This window comes from Protopterus annectens, chromosome 3.part0 (assembly GCF_019279795.1).
Source record: "Protopterus annectens isolate FY-2018-M chromosome 3.part0, PAN1.0, whole genome shotgun sequence".
NCBI classification, from domain to species: domain Eukaryota; kingdom Metazoa; phylum Chordata; order Ceratodontiformes; family Protopteridae; genus Protopterus; species Protopterus annectens.
Genome location: NC_056731.1, coordinates 433,438,888 through 433,451,229, shown reverse-complemented (window position 1 = coordinate 433,451,229; position 12,342 = coordinate 433,438,888).

Sequence of the window (12,342 nt, the reverse complement as noted above, 5' to 3'; positions counted from 1 at the left end):
GATATTTTCACTGTAATCTGTACACCCTGAGAGATATTCAGTGTTAGTTATATTGTTAATATGCAAATAAGCACATATTTCCATTTTTGTATAAATATCTCAATAAATATTTATTCTGAATGGAATTTCTGTTACATGATAGCTCAAATCTGGCTAAACAAAAGTGCTCTGACACTGGATGGGATTCAGAAACATGCATACTGCAGTTATGCTGAGGTTATCTTAGAGATACTTAATGTTGTTGTTGTTGTTGTGTCTTTCGGCTTTTCCTGGTTAGGGGTCGCCACAGCGGAACTCTGGTCCACTAATGATTGGTAGTTGATTTTATGTGCTGAGTTACCAGCCCTGATGCACAACCTTCAACAAAGGTACACCCATTCACGCATGTCTCCAAGCAGAAGACACTCTAGCTGAGAATCGAACTGGACAGCATCTTACTGTGAGGCAACAATGCTACCACCATGCAGAAGATGCTCTAGCTGAGAATCGAACCGGACAGCGTCTTACTGTGAGGTGACAACGCTACCTAAGAGATACTTATGGTAATTAACAATAAACTAGTTGGAATCCATGGCCTAAGTTGCTATTAATAAAAAACTTGCAGAAATGGCCAGCCTGGTGGTGAGATATGATTTCCATCAACTACAGTCAGGAGTGTCACAAAGAGAAGGGATGAGCAAGAAGCAGATACATTCCTAATGTTATACATAAGCACTAGAAACCAACAGTACAATAACATCTGGAAGCCACATTATATGACCTACAACACAAATTTTATCTAATGTCAATACTTTATATGGGAAGTAAAGAAGTGTATAGGATGGTAGTAATAGGGAAAGAGCAAGCAAGTGGAAACATGCAAGGACACAGGGGATGTGAGTGTGGTTGTGAAGGGGAGGAGAACGGGTATACCTTTTATAGGACTGGCAGCCATTTGCATTCATAGGGCAGTATGCAAGGAGAATGTGGTAGCAAGGACATTCAAGCATTAAACACATATATAGACTAACAGGGGGTGCTCAAATATGGAGGGTGGAAGTGAAATATAGACATACAGGGAGAGGGAGAACATTGGTAATGGGGGAATGGACAATAAACAGAGAAGGAAGGTGACATATAATACAGTGGAAAAGCAAGATAGGAAACAGGGTGTCTATCCAACTCCTGTTTCCACTCTACCTGGACTAGACATAGGGAGAGATGAGCCACCTCTTTGATCTCTCTCACCACTATGTCCACCTTGAAGTGGTGAAAGCAGTGCCAGGCAGTGGTGTGACTCCAAATGAGGAATTTCTCCAGGTGGTCATTGCTGGCTTCAAGCCACCAGCCTACATCTGTTACTACCTCTGCCAACATATATCAGGTGAACTGTGAACCCCTGGCAATAACACCAGAGGGAACAGTAATACTACCCCAGAGCCACATCCATCTCTAGGTGACTGAGGCAGTTGTCTAGGGCTCACTGGCTAGGAGGGCTGCCACAACGTTTAATTAAACAATTAAAAAAATATATATTTTTTCTTTAAAGACATGGTGTGTCAGTGAGATTTCTTCTTTAAGGATATACTCTGCATCTGTACATGTTTCTTTAGTACATTCCACACACACACACACACACACACACACACACACACACACACACACACACACACACACACACACACATACACACACACACAGATTTTAAACCTTGGAATTTCCCACTGATGATTTCACACAGGATTTAAACTTAGGCACTGCTTGCTGCCATCAGAGAAATGAGTTGTGAGTGCATGTAATGCTCTAGTCAGGGATGGCAGGTTAATTAATTCACTTGCTCAGGCTCAGATCCTGTATCTTTGTTACAGGAGACAGGAGTCTGGATCCTCTACACCAACTCCCAGACTGGTACTTAGCCATCAGGGGTGCACTTTCAAGGAATGTGAGTTTCCGTCCATTTGCAAGAAACTGTGAGTTTCAAGGGAAGAGAAGTTTACTGTTACTCATGCTGTCTGCTTTCAACATGCATCTGTTTTGTTTAGTCGGTTTTGCACAGCACAATTTCAAAGTAGTGTTAGTAGTGCAACAGGCAGCATACTTACCTTTAATGCAGAAGGCTGTGGGTTGTACTCCTATGCTATGTATATGGGTTTTTGATTTTGTGGTGCACTACTGCATGTGTTCTCCTTTGTATGAGATGTCTACTAGCTATAAAGCTGTTTTCAGTTTGCAGCCATTCTGTATTGCAATATTATCAGCTTATCATTTTTTTAATGTAACTTTTTTTTTAATGTAACAATTTATTCTTCAAGGGCAACAGGCACTAAATTTGTAGATGACACACTGAAATATAAAGTTGTTTGCCAGCACCAACCTCTTCATTAGTCATAGATCTCTTTAATGTAGAGTTGTTCAGATGACTTTTACTTCTGTAGAAATTGTGCATATTGACTGATATTGGTGGATTGCAATGTTAGATGTTTGAGTGGCCTTTTATTGTTGAAATGTTCTGAAATGGATAAGTTTGACATTTTTGGTTTATATGTTTGATTTTTTCATTGCTTAATGGAAAAATGTTCAAAACTACAAATTTAAAACATTTAATAAGTGGTGCTGTATTATATAAGAAATATAATTTAATACAATCAGAAGATGAATGAAAGAATACATGCATGTAAGCTAAACCCTAAAAATGTGCACAAGGGGGCTACAGTTTTAAATTAGCCAAAAGGTAAACGTAATCCGCCACTGGCCAGATGCATTTTCTGTGAATGCTGAGTTATAATGCAGTTTCAATAAATGTGAGTTTCAAAGGCAGGGAAGTTTACTGTTAATACTAACCTGGGGATTCAATAAACTCCATATAGGCTTAGTGCAAAGTCTACATTGAGGTTATGTGTTTGCTCGATGAGCAGCAGCACTAATTTCATATGCATGCCTCACATTGTGCTTACATGAATACAACCAAGGTTTCATGGCTAGCAACAGTGTTGCTGGAAAGAAAAATGTATTAAGCAGCACAAATACCTGCAGATATGCAGACATGTTTACCTACGGGCAAACTTGTTCTGCATGATTTACAGGCAACCACAATGATTACCAGGGCTTAATATAGGGCAACTAATAAAATTATAACATGCTATAATAATGTTTAGTCAGTGCAGAAAACTGTGCAAATGTGTTTTAGGCATACAGAATAAATGTTTTGTTGGTGATCTGCAAGGGTACATAAACTGCATTAGACATAATTATTTTGGGGAAGTCTGTGTATTGAAAGGGACACACAGATGAATTGTAGGAATAAACACAGGAGAAGAGAACAGGTAAAACATAGTAATGTACAGCAAATGAGGGCATGTCAATGTACATAACACCACAAAGAAAAGACAGTTGTAGCATGAGCAGTTATCACACAGGTGCATAATACAGTATGCACTGCTGTGTACACCTCCTTTATGAGTATATTCATATCATCACACAGTTATTGTATATTATGTGACTGTCACACAAAGTGACATATCAATGGACAGGATTCTTTGTGATATAAGCACCTGACATGAACAATGGAGAGGACATATATCAAGGACAGTATATACAATAGGGTGTAGGTGAATACTGTGAAGAGGTGCAAAATGAGTTGCCTGAATATAAATGTTTTGTCAGCATAGGTCTCACCCAAATGGGACACATAGTAGCAGGCACATGGACAACAGTGGAAAGAAGCACGCACAATCATGGACAATATCAACATAATTCCACCATTAATCTCATGTCTTTGACATAACATATATGATTGTGAGTGATTTTAGATGGTTCTGCAAGAACACACTTGTACAACTGTCATGATTTGCCAGAAATCTATGTGGGGAATCAAGCACACCTTCCTCAAAATTTAACATCTGCTGGAGGTGCAAGGAGAGACACTGTTAAACCTGTATTTGAAATTACAAGCAATCCTAGCTAGTTGACAGGTGTGCATGATATATATATATATATATATATATATATATATATATATATATATATATATATATATATCTATATATACATATATATATCACAATCCACACTGTCACAAATGTAACCCATGCCATCAATTTTGTCAGTCACCTATGTATTCACTCTGTGCATCACAAGAAGATGTATCACACATGCATTTTGTATAACACTTTGATGGGGGTGCTGTACCATCAACCATTAATGGTTATGCAACAAAAAGAATACTTAGGTATGGCTGATAAGATATGTGGGAGCTCACTGTGGCAAATGTGGTACATTTGAGTAACTCATCCCTGGAAGATGTGTTGGGAGGCACATAGAAAAGGATACATTGTACTCCGTTAGTGGTTTGATGAGGGCTGAGAAGTATGGAACTATAATGCCCTTTGATGTGGATGTCCCGCACATACTCAGGAGTTGTGTTACATACAAGGGAGTAGTCACCACTGTGGGCACATGCTGCTGGATGTTCCACATGCCATCTAACTGAGTACACAGGTAACATATCACTTGGTCAACTCATAGGGGTGTGCTGTCTATATTATAATTAGCTTGTGTATTTGCTTTTAAAATTTAACTAAGTCTCCCATGATTTTTGTTTATCTACTGTGTCTCCATGCCTGTGGCAGCAATCCTTTGTGTTTGTTGATTGTGCATAATCTGCAGTCCTACACAAAGCTGGTTGGACAAAGGATGTGTAAGTCAGTCTTGACATCCAAGACTTCAATAATGAACAGGAAAGGGCCTAGCCCAGAGCCCTGAGGTATGGACTTGATCACTGGACTCTAGATATAGGTCAGTTCAAACACTTCAACATATCTATCTGTCACATATGTGTTCCAGTGGTCTACCCACTTGGTGTTGTAGGTGTTTAAGGCCACTAGTGATAGTTTCTCAGTAATACCTCAGTGTGGATTTGTGTCAAATGGCTTGGCCAGGTCAAGTTATGCAGAATGATAGTGTTGTCATCATGCATGCCCTTGTTGACCTTCTTGAGGACATTGAACAGATGTAACAGACATGATGTAGCCTGAACAAATCACACATGTCTTTTGCACACAGTCGGGATATTACCTGTGTCCTTTTAGAGAAGGTCCATGATGACTTGTTGGTCTACCTCACAGATGAGGACAGTCAGGTCTATACATGCATGCATCAGGTGATGTTCACTCCCAGTCAGAATGGTGCATATTGATATACACCCTTATATGGGGACATATGCTGTCTGGAGGCTGTGTTGAAGTATGGATCCAAGTGTGTCTGGTAGGTCCATGTTTTGGGTCACCCTATAGGCAACCTGCTATATTGTTGGGCCCATTGATTCTGTGTTATTAGATGTAGAGAGCACACAGATGAGCTGCCCTCCTTAGAATAAAAATAAGAGTAATGTTTGCATGTATACTTTGGCTGATGGCCAGTGGCAACAGGGGAGTAATGTGGGAGAGAAACTGTCAGCTACCTGATTGTCTATTTCTTCGAGTCGGGTATCTGGTGGCTTCTACATACAGATCTGCCTTAGCGTGTTTTCCCCCTTAACACTTCACATTAATTGGAATAAACAATTTGTGAAAAGGCCTCCAAATACAACCTTGGTCATTCATCACATTCCACACACTGTTGCTGTGCACACAGTCATACAACTGTACCAATGTCACTTACTTACATCACTTGCACAACATATGCCTATATGTGTTTCACAGGCAAGCCATGTCTGAGTGGCCTGATGCCATATCATAACACATTACAGCTCAGTTATTTGTGGCTCATGCAGAACATTTTTTACACAAATGTCAAAAGTCAATTAATGGTGCTGCTGACCACCTCAACAATACTTGGGTAAAGCAACACAACTGCAAATACAATGAATTCCACAAGGTTGCAATTGAATCAATACATGTGATACACTGATTGTGTATATCACAGCATAATAATGAGTGTATGAGACCTATGTGACCATTTAATCAATATGAATTGCTATCGATGTTTGTCGCAGAACATTTAATGAAGGTATATAAACACATGCACACCTATGCTATAATGCAAGTGTCATTGTGATGGTAGAATATGAACTGTCTAGAAGGTTGATCTGCTCTACTACAAGACATGTACTAATATACCAACAATATACATAAAAGTGTATCATACCATTTCAACAGTTCTCAAGCGGCATATTACTACAGTTGTTATAGAAGGAGCATGTAATGCAATGGCAGCAATGGCCATCAATACATTAGTTCACATCACAGATTGTAATACCCTTTTGTAGCCATACAGTACACACCTAAATATAGCACATGTCAATGACAGCAACACTGACATGTCAACTGTTGATAGAGTTATAGGACATTATTAGGCTAATGGCCAGCATCACAAGAAATCCTAGCCATTATTATATCATGTAAAAACAAATCCCTATATCTACATTATGGTAGATAGTCAGACTATTGTGTGTATGTGTATACTTGGTAGATTGTATTACAGTCTGCCACTGTTCATATGGGACATGTGCGTGACATCACGACAGAATTAGCAATCACATGTGCAGTGGTCTGTTGATGGCTTGCAGAGGCTCATGGAAGGACTCTTCTTCATGATGTGTGTATGCACATTGGACATGAGGACATTCTTTACTCCTCTGCAAGAAGAATGTCATGTGTGATTTTTTATTTCAGTAAGAGAGAAATGTTGGGTAAGGGATGTAGGCATTTTTGGGTCATGTAAGTAGCATAGGTAAGGAACCAGATGCAGACAAACAGGACAAATAAGACAAAACACAGGAATGGTGAGGGACATAACAGGATGGAGGACACCATGATTGGGGATGGGGAGAGGACATTGGATACCCATACCCATCAAACACGGGGGCAGTGAGAATCTAGTCCTCATCCATAGAACTGTCATCACTGTCTCCCTTACTCTACTGGCTGTTGCAGTACTTGACATCTTTGTTTATGCACCATAATAGAGAACATCCTTTCCATCCAGTGGAGGCGTGCACCAATGGTGCTCTCCATGACCTCATGCACCAAGCCTGGCATCTCCTGGCAGGTGACAAAATCCCCACCTCCACCAGTACTCCCAGAGGGTACCACAACACCAGTTGCTGGGATAATGCTACTTGATGTGGAGGGTCCAGGTAGTGCAGGGGCAGCAGAGGAAGTACTGCCAGGTTGGATCCCAGATGTGCAGGGTGTCGCTGGAGCAGCCATTGGAGTGGGGGCAGGCAGAGCCACTGTGGTTGGCCTACTTCCCTGTGCCGTAAAGCATTTTGTGACTTATCGGAAACTGATGATGTCAAAATGTTGTGACCTCACATATAAAAATAAAAAAGAGAGATAAGGGTTGAGTTAAGAGAAAAAAAGAGATAATTATAAGCATTATATGTGACATATAATAAATTAGTAAAATATAAAGTTTGCTTCTACTTTTACAGTTAAGTATACTTTTTAACAACTACAAGCTATAACTGATGATTGCTCCAAGTAATCCTTACTATATGCATATATTGCACATATGCTTGATCAAATAATACATATTAAGTTAACAGCAGGGAATGTATGCCACTTCTGTTTAAATTATTATGTAATATTTTTAAATTATTTTATTACACATTTGTTACTTATGGTATTTGAACCTACAACATCTGACTACATTATTACAATTGACTCCTATAGTTGGCTTGTGCTACATACTGAAGCATGCCTGCTTGATTTTACAGTTAAGATGTACATGCTTAATTTGCTGTTACTGTATATAAGAGCAATACTTTAAATAAAATAATACTTATGGTGTGCTGCATACATACCCCTTGCTTCCCTCAGTCTTTCTAAATGCTCAGCATGGGTTTCCCTGTTCAATGTACTAGCTGACTGTAGAATGAAAAGGAGAGAACAAGAGAAGAGCATTATTAATATCAGTCTTGCCTATATGCAGCTTTCTATCTAATTTAAATTCTCTTTATCTGTATACTTACACAACTGTGGGATGTCAGCAGTCTTAAACTCATCCAGCCACTGGTTGAGTGTATCCCTCTTGCACCTTTTGAGGTAATTAAAGTGATGCCTGCACTGCTCTCCAGTGTGTAGAATACCAGTAGCACTGGAGACAGCCTTGGTCAGATTATTCCAAGCCTCAGATTTGTAATGAGACCCGGTATAATCCCCCTGCAGCAGCCTTCGTCTGTGGTGGTTTACAAGGAGTCCAATAAAAATTCTGGACTCCTCCACACCCCACCTTTGAGCCCTAAATTGGGCATTTTCTCTTCTAACTCCAGACATGTCTGCTCAGGGCAAACAGCAACAGTTAAGAATGTCTTCCCTCCAGTTCATGTTATCACATTTAATGATAGTGAGCAAACCTGAGCAAGCATGCCAACTGAGTTTGCATGAAGTTAAGTGGAGAGCAACAGTGCCAAACACAGAAAAAGGTGGTTTATGGACTAAGAAGAGTAATGTGACAGTTGGCATTAGTTTTGTTTTGGATGCTGCGGTACTTGTTAGTTGGTTTAACAACCACATAATCTTTTATATTTTAATACCTGAAGTTTTGTGTTTCCCTAGTAGGTAATTTTAAAGAAGGAATAATGAATGTGTATATAAGCAGGACTTTTGTTTATTTGATATTTATGTGTAGTATCCTTATTTTTGTTTTCTGTCACCTAGGATTATGGCACCTGAGAATCCCAGTGCCTGGAAACCCCCCTTCAGTGACAGCGAGAATGATACAATTGTCCAAGCATTTAGGTGACATGGTGCCTTTCTGCTTGAGAGAGGATATTGAGATATGTCTGGTAGAATGCAGATTTGGAACCAGATAGTGAATGACATCAATGCTGTAGGGCGGTGCAGCAGAACTTATGATGAGGTGCGGCATAGAGTCACTGATATGATTTCAGTAGCCCAGAGGAGAGCAGCTGCAGTGGTCCATGGACAGCTGGTTACTGGTGGGGGGAGCTGCTACAGAGCCTCCACTGACGCCAAAAAAAGTTCCTGTCCACTGTCAGGGATCCAGAGAGCTCAGTGGAAAGTGCACAACTTGTAATTGATGTTGGTGCTTCTGTTTCTGGGAGGACATGTATGTCCCAGGAGAAGCTTGCAGGCAAGCTTATATATGTCAGTTTTTGACAATTTCTTTTATAGTAAAATATTGAAAGAAATAGTTAAGTTGGCTTAATTAAATTATTTTGGGGGAGGAATCTATTTATAAATCGATACAGTTTACAACACATTCTGGTTTGTTACACATGGGCTTTGGGTGGACATGTCAGTCAAGTTTCTGTTAAAAGTATTGTTAATGGACATATAAAGGCAAAAAATTGGTCCCTCTGTGTTATTGATATTGTGATGATGATGTCCTTAATTTTTGCTTACCTTTTTCCAAGACCATCCTCCCTAGTAGTTGTGAATTCATCTGCACATAGTAAGCCAAACATTTTTATTGAATACTGATAACCATTTGACAGAAATATGTGTTTATCCATATGTGTGAGGTGGGTGTCAGGAGTATGTGTGTATGGTTCCCCTTTATAATCTCGAAATACTGAAATCTCGAATTTCAGTATCTCAAAACTATAAAGGTGAACATCTCACAATCCCGAAACCCAAAAGAACAAAACATGCAATGCCGAACATGCACACACCATACACCACACAACACACACACACCATTCTACCCACACCACACAAACTACACAACCTACACTACATGTACCCCCACACCCCCCACTTATATATACCAACTCAGAGATTGCACAAACAGAAAAAAAAAAATTCACACCCAGACATTCTACAGTCCCTCGTGCACACACGCACACACACACACACACACACACACACACACACACACACACACACACACACACACACACACACACACACACACACACACATCACACTTACACAAACACCAACACATCCAACACTCACACTCATAGGTTCATATGTTCATAGGTAGGTACTAGGCTATCAGCCTTTGGGCCTATATAAGCCTAGCCAAAAAGGTTCCCTGGCTTTCGCCACCCAAGAAAATTGTTTTCCTGTGCCCCTGTCGAGCAGCACCGCAGAAGTGATCCCTGGGGTGAATTTTTTATTTCCACCTCCCTACCCTAATCCACACATACAACTTACAAAAACACTCACATACACTCACTCACCTTAAATTCCATGTCTCAAGATACTGAAATTCAAGATTTCAGTATTTCGAGATTATAAAGGGGAACCGTGTGTATCGCTCTACCATCTGTGATAGTGGCACCAGTGTTAGTTTATTAGCATATATAAAATTGTAGTAGTGTAGGTATTAATTTCTTCCATGTGTTTCTTACTTATTATCACAAGTGATCCTCACAGTGGAAATGTAGGTCTCTTACCACCTGATGTCAACATATCGGCAGACTCTGATGATGATCTTGGTCAAACACAGGCACAGTCAGGGGGTGCAGAGGTTGAATCTGACACTGAGGTTGACATTCAGCCACCCCCCTGTATTTCTGTTGGATACACCCAGTAGGCCTACTTATGCCTATTCCAGTGAGCCTTCAGATATTGTACAGGTGGAGGGTGAGACACTTGATCAGGATAGTGTGGTTATTGTGGCTTCAGTGCCTGTTGACTCTGGTCATAGCCAAAGTGTGGATGAGGTGCCAAATAGAAGGGTTGTTAGGGGTGCTTGAAGGAGGCCTGCTGTCCACCCACCACCTGATCCTGGTGTGTTTTTCTGTGCCAGTCAATGCATGTTTAGGGCCATCATGGAGGCACAGGCACATTCCCATTGGGCCTTTGAGGAAATGCTGAGGGTTATATATGTGGCACAGGCTGACATGCATGACTGCACTCCATCGTGTTGCTGGTTCAATGGATAAAATGAATGACATGTTGGAATGGGCAGTGTCTGTAATGGAACATCTGCTGGGAGGGGAATGGCATCTACAAGGATCTAGATCAGCCGCATCATCTGATGTTAGCCAACATGGTCATGCCCTATCACGATCCCATACTGGCACTACTTCCACTGCTCCATCAGTGGCTGAAATGTCGACGCCCAAATGTGGTAGGCCATGGGGTCATGGTCCTGGGTGTACTCGTGAGGAGAGCTAGTCCAGCAGACATCAGTCATGTTCAGGTAGCAGTACTGCTTCTGATTGTGGGTATGGACATGCCAGTGCAACTTCTGGCAGAGCCAGTTCTTGCAGTCGGGAATGACGACAATGAACTGTCACCTATACCATGCACAGCTCACACCTGTCCAACATACCATGGCATGGAGCTAGCACAGAGCTTGGCTGTGTTCTTGTAGACACTCACACGCACATTTCACCTTGAGTGCCCATTCAGACACGCACACATAACAGTTACATGGGTCAGTCATAAGACTTATTGCTCATTCTGTCTCAGTGACCATTTGATACTTTATCTAAATGTCTACCTGTTTCTCATTCTTACTCACACGCATTCACTACCTTTTGTGTCAGCCTAGGCCTCCTGCCCCTCACCACAAAACACACAACACCATGTGTAAATGATGATAACTGTGCCATATCCTTGAATTTCTATCTTTTGGATTCAGGGATACACAAGTCTTTTGTCTGATGCTCAGCATCCATAACTTAGTATATCTGTGTTTGTGTTGTTGTTTTGCAATGTGCACTGTTTTCTTACAGGTTTTTGTAATGTGTACATACCTCTCAAACCACTTAGACCAACAAAGCTGGACCAAGACATTAATAAAAGTCAGACAAAGGTTCAACAATAGGGAAAATATTTTGGTCTTACAAACTTAAAAAGTTGATTGAGTAACAAGTTTTGCATGACCATATGATTTTTCTGAGGGATACGAAGTCCGAAACTGAAACGTGTCATTATTTTCTAACTTCAGTCTTTAATGATTTGCCAGTACACAAGTATGAGGTGAAACTATGGACATTATATAAAATCTGTACTTTTGAAAGATATGAATGCGTGAATCTTTGATGCCTGAGGCCTATTAGTTGATAGAGAACACATGTATTCACATAAGTCACTGCTGTCACATATTGATGTCATTGCTATAAAGATCACACACCTTATATTTAGTTCCATTACCAAATAACAGTATGCAAGGGTATGCCATTCCTTTGTATTCTCAGACATTTATTTTTTATATTCTAGGCCCAACACTTACCTTGGAAATCAGACAGTTGCAAGAGTTTTAATTTTGGGCTAACTCTCTGATTCTGGCAGTACACAGCCATTAAGTGGGTAAGTAAAGGTTGTAAGTGTTACCTGGTATCAATATTATTGTATGCATGTGCATAGGATGAAAGTTTTAGCCCCTTAGGTGGTGAGCATGTGTGGAAGCAAATAAAACTCACAAGAAAAAAAAGGCACT